Consider the following 6,093-nt stretch of genomic DNA (forward strand, 5'->3'; position numbering starts at 1 on the left):
CTTCTACCCATTTGGTGAAATAATTAGTTGCTGTAAGAATGTATCTATGTTGTTTAGAAGAATGAGGAACAATCGCAGCTATTACATCCAATCCCCGTTGTTCAAATGGTTGGTCGATGTTGACAAGTTGTAATGGCAGCATGGGTTTTCACTGTCTTCTAGTAGCTGTTTGACAAACCTTACATCTTCTTACATAACTGTGTGCATCTTTGAATAGAGTTGGCCAGCAATAGCCGACATGCAGGATTTTATGTGCCATAGTGTCACCTCCAAAGTGAACACTAGCTGGTTCATCATGAAGTTCCTACAACACCTTCTCTGCCTCGAATTTTTCAAGACATCTAAGTAAAATGGAATCATAATCTTCTAAAAAGTACATCATTGACACTCTGATATTTCCTTGCTTTTAATCTCAGGGCTCTTTTCTTTCTGTAATTCAATTGGGCTGGTGCATATCCATTTTTCAAGTAAAATATGATATCAGCATACCTTGATTCTGTGTCGTTGAGGATTACCTCATAGCTTTGTACATCGTCACCTGAATGCTGCAAATTTGATAGATTTGATGCGCCCGCCAACATACTGAAAAAACCTTGACCTTTTACAATTTTAGCTGGTTTAATTTCTATGTCATATTCTTGTAGTGCAGTGACCCAGTTTTTTGTCTTTTCTCCTACGTCCCTTTGTATTAAAAGATTTCTTACTGCTGAGAAGGGTACTATGACTTTAGTGTGGGTCTTGAGGAGAAAAGGTTTGAAGTGTTTTATAGATTTGAAAATAGAAAAAGCCTATTTTTCAACATCTGAGTAATTTAATTTAGCTCCTTGCAAATTGGAGCTCAAGAAAGATATTGGAGCTTCAGCCTTATCTTGATTTGCTTGTGTCAATATAGCCGCATATGATTTCTCGAAAGCGAAAGTATATAAAATGAAATGATTGGAAAACATTGGGGTTGCTAGAGATGGGGCATTAATAATTGCTTGTTTTATCAAGCAAAAAGCTTCATGTTCCAAATGTCCCCATTTAAATAAAGATTTTTTCTTTATCATGGATAGAAGAGATAAAACAATTCTTGAGAAGTCACGAACAAATATTTGAACAAAACACATTTGACCTAGGAAAGATTGCATTGATTTCTTGTTATGTAGTAAAGGTATTTCATAAATTTCCTAATTTTGTCAGGGTCAATATGAATTCCTACTTTGGAAACAATGAATCGAAGGAGATTTCCTTCACTTAACGCAAAAAAATACTTTTCAGGGTTCAGAGAAATTGCATATCTTTGGAAACGTTCAAAGATTTGTTTCAAGTCTCTTAGATGATTACTGTGCTTTTTGGAGTATACTATTATATCATCTAAGTAGATCACTACCGACTTATTTACCAAACCTTTGAGGGCTATATACATGGCTCTCCAGAGAGTATCACCAGTGTTAATGAGTCCAAATGGCATCTTTTGATAAGCATAATTGCCCCACTTTGTCTTGAATGTAGTTTTCAGCTTGTCATCTGGATGTACTAAGATTTGGTTATAACCTAAGAATCCATCTAGGAAAGACATTAGTTCAAAGCCTGCTACTGATTGTAAAATGTGTTTCATAGGAGGTAGTGGGAAATTGTCCTTTTGGCAAGATTTATTGAGGTTGCGGAAATTTATACATATTCGAATATTGCCATTCTTTTTCCTAACTGGGACAAGATTGGAAACCCATTGGGAGTGTCTATCACAAAAATTACTTTTTCCTTTCAACAGTTTATTCAACTCAGATTTAATTTGACTTTCTAAATTAGGATGGATTTTCTTCAATTTCTGCTAAATAGGTCTTTCATTAGATATCATAGGGATAGTGTGTTGAATAATAGAGGTGTCGTATGTCTTGATATCTTCATAGTTCCATGAAAATATACTCTTATATCTTTTCAACAAACTTATAAAAGTTTCTTTTCCATCTGACGTAAGACCTAGACCTAAGTTAATGTTTATAGGTTTTAAATTATTCCCAACATTGATTAATTCAAATCTCAGAGTTGAACTTTGGATTTTTGAATTAGTAGATCGTTTAAATCTGCCTTTAAGGTCATATAAATCTTCCAACTTAACTATGGACGGTGGTATAGTATTAATGACCATTTCTTGTTTAAGTTGGTTATCATGTTGGTCTTCATCAACTATCTGGTCGTTGTATGAGCCTTCTAAGGTCAAGAAGATTATGATATCTGGATTGTTATTAAAGACCCTCTAGTTGGTGATATTATCAAGGATGGAAGGCCTAAAAACTACTTTTATGGAGAATTGATCTGAGCTATAATCTTCTGGAGGGATAAACTTGGAAGCGACATTAGCTAGAAGATCAGCACTAGCATTCTAGAGTCTTGGGATAGGGGAAATATTAAACGTAGTAAAGTGGAGAATCAGATCTTGAAATAAAGATTGATAACGTTTCAAATGTCCGGATAAACAATGTATAGTGTTTCTTACCTGATTTATGACAGTTTATGAATCCCCAAAAACTTGGAGGTATTTTACATTAATGCCAATTACCTTATACAGACCTTGAACTAGTGCCTCATATTCAACAATATTTTTGGTGCAATCAAATTTAAGTGTACATGCGAGCATAGTTTTCTCCCCCTATGGGCTAACTAAGATTCAACTTTCTCCTACTCCATCATTGGATTTAGACCCACCAAAAAATAATTTCCAAAATAAATATTTAATTACAGGTTTATCTACAAAATTTACACATTTAGAAGTGTCTGTTTGGGAAAAAAATTCAATTTGAGAGACAACAGAGTTTTCTAAGAAGGGTTAAGTATGAGCATTGAAATTCCCTAGAAATGATTCTATAGAGTAATTTTAGATTGTTGCTATACGCAATTGGTTCGTTTTCTCCTTCTAATTTTGTAACTATGAACTTCTGATGCTTCTCATGATAAACCCTTCTTTGATTTGGTTTACCATTATAGGGAAGCCATAGGTGAGACCAGTCAGTTGCAAAATGACCATGAAGTTTTTCTCACGAGTCTCTACTAAGGATTAAACCATAAAACTCAGTAATGTTAGCTACAAGTATGTCGATGACTTGGAAAAATTTGGGGTTTCATGAAAGTCTAATGGTTACTTGACTAAGTTCCCCGACGTCTTCGACTTGAGAGTGATCTAACTAAACTATTCATACAACAGATTTCTGAGTCTAAACATTCAACTTCTCACAAGTTGTTCTGGGCAATATGTTAAATGAAGCTCCAGAATCAACTAGACAATTGTGTATGTTTTTGTTAAAGATTTCAAAAGTAAGAAGAAACGACGAAGTGTGGGATTTTAATCTTCCTCCAATTAAATATATATTAGCTGGATCTATTTTATTTAGAGAAGAACTAGGGTGTCTTCCCATTTCTTGGGCAGCTTGTGAGATTACGACAGTAGGAAGTGGCACAGTAGGTACTTCTTTAAGTTCTTTTAGAAGTAACTTCTACTGATGTTTCAATTTGCTAAGCTCATGAAATGTAATGTTTTCCCTAGTATTTTTTTTTTCCAGTAAGAAAAGTCATAATTTTATTAATGAAAACAAAATTACATGTTGTATATGTTAAGTCGCTTTTCATCTGCAAGTAAAATGACCTTAGATTAGGGATCCAATAAAAAATTTAATGTACATATGGGATAAAATCATGTTTCCCTCCCCTTTTTCTTCTCGACCTTGCGTCACTCCCCTTGAGACGGTAGCGTGGCTACAAGTTGAAGTGGATTTTCAGCACCTGGTTGGGGATTTTCCTTGTCAGAATCAAAGGTGTCTGATGTGTGTATTCTTTTGGTTCCATTGTATCTGACAACTTTTCTAGTTGTGATTCCTTAGGTCATTGTGGAGATGTCTCCTAGATTTCTTCTTCTTTGTCTGTTTGATTGTTCTCATTTGGTATGGGCTCTTCCACATCAAACTCCTCCTCCTCTTTAGGATCTGGTGGGGGGAATTTCCAACCCTTGTGTTGTTTTCCTATTTTCTTCTTTCTTCGGATGTATTTCTTGTCTTCAAGACATGTGTTTGTAGATGTCTTGTTTTCTGGCATATTCTACACCTAAATGTTGTGTTTTCATAGTCTAGTGTCTATGTATAGCTTCGTTATTTATGCTTCAGCTGGATGCGGTCCGGTAAGCCTTTACTGAGATCTACTTCCACACAAATGCGTGCGAATGTAAAAATTATTTCCTCCACTCTTTGTATGTCCATTTTAATATATCTGCCAATGGTGTTTCCTATACCAGCAAGGACTTGATGGTCCCAGAAATGTAATGGGAGGTTGTGCAGACGGACACAAACTAGCATCCTGGAAACAACCATAGTATTGGCATCAAATTCTGGAAACCATGGTGTGATGAAAAGGCCCGTAGATCCCCAAAACCATGGTCCCTCCTGTAGCACAATGTCTCTTATCTCTGTTGAATGGAATTTGACAATGAAAAACCTCTTGGAACAAAGGTGGATCTCACAGTGTAGAGTCTAGTTTGTGAATATCCAATGGAAAAGTTCAAAAGGTTTTGGCTAGAAAGAGTTGAATCGACAAATGATGGCGTGTGATTCAAAATTATTACATGCCTCATCTATTTCTAGTATATCTATATTTAGTTATGGTATATAATTTAGCTGCTCCACAATGTATGGATTGGGTTCTATTCCAGCTTGCTTTGGGACCATTGTAGGAGTTTTTCCCCTTGTACGATATTCTTGTAGGATATTCCTCCATTTTCGTGCTTCTGTTGTGGATCTGTGTTGTTTTTTGTTTTTGTGCTCATCCCACTCCCTCCTTCTGTTTTTTTTGTGGAACTGAAAGTTGTTGCACCACCTCGCAACCTCAGGTTGAGTGTTATAGTAGATACTGACATAATGTTGTAGTCCAAAATGGATCTGAGTTCCAGTAGGGTTCTGCCCGCATATAATAGATGTTGTAGTCCAACCAGGTAGCCAATTTGGTGGGCGATGATACTCTTTAGGTTTTATAACATAGTCTATTGCAAGGACCCAAATCAAGGAAGACTTCCCTAAAGGGGTTTTAATAAAAATTTGAAAGCGATTAGAAGTTACCAAGGAATGGAGTTCGGTGGTCCTCTAGGTCGTGCAGGAGTGTGCAGCTGTAATGTCTCTAGAAAGCACTGTAGTGTGTGGGTACTACTCCAGCGTCTTGATGGCCTTGACAAAATTTCTGAGAGTTTTGGTTGACCCTCGCGAGGAGGGCGGCCACAATCCCGACACCTTTGGGGGCAGGCACCATTCTGACTATTCTGGGGCCACATTTATCAATCACCTTGACAGGTACAGTGTGGGGTGTCCCTATCCTGTTACCCCAATAACCCCTCCTCATGGGAATAACCAAAAGCTTGGCCAAAATAATGGCTCTGCAAATGGCCATGGCCACCTTTTTGTTGCACTTAACGTCGAGCCCAACGTGGCGATTTCCATCACATACGACAACGTAGGCCTTGTATCGAGTCCTCTACCCAGCCCTCATCTGCTTTTGTCCAGATATGATCTTCCTAACTTCGTCCTTCAACTAGGGACCCAACATGGTCTTCGCGATCTGGTGCTCCTCAATGACCAATAAGAAGACATAGATTTGTTTGAGGGAATGGATTTTTCCTTCTTTTACCAGGTGGCTGAGCTCTGTCACGGGTACCCACTTTTCTTCTTCGTCTCTTAGGGGTCCTTGACGTCCACCATGACTATCCCTACAGCCTCTGTCACCTCAGCCTCAACCAAAACCTGCACCCAAATCCCTCTCCTCTTTCCACCATTGCTTCGCTAGGGTTTCGAACCAGAGTAGATGCTTCTATGCAAACATAATCCTTACCTTTTCTTGCCCTAGTTTTATTCATATCATCAATAATATTATATTCCATTTGATCAAAAACTATCAAATTTTTAGATGAAGGAGAAGGATCCAATTGAGTAGGTGTCGTCTAAGTGGATTTTGGTACAGATTTCATACCTATTGCTTTATCCCTAGGGGGTGGCATTGAAGCCTTCTGTTTCGGATTTTTTTGTGACAATTCGAAAGGATTTTTACTTCAGGTAGTGACAGGTAAGGCTTCTTTAGTTT

General features: G+C 37.4%; 1 pseudogene; it reads right to left on the minus strand.

Annotated features, from left to right (window-relative positions):
* Positions 1-5,139: 5,139 nt before the first annotated feature.
* LOC149172799 (small ribosomal subunit protein uS5w pseudogene) lies at positions 5,140-5,788 on the minus strand (annotated as a pseudogene).
* Positions 5,789-6,093: the final 305 nt, after the last annotated feature.

The sequence above is a fragment of the Pinus tabuliformis genome, chromosome 4_2, assembly GCF_031772625.1.
Source record: "Pinus tabuliformis cultivar Carrire ecotype Pingquan chromosome 4_2, CPIR1, whole genome shotgun sequence".
NCBI classification, from domain to species: domain Eukaryota; kingdom Viridiplantae; phylum Streptophyta; class Pinopsida; order Pinales; family Pinaceae; genus Pinus; species Pinus tabuliformis.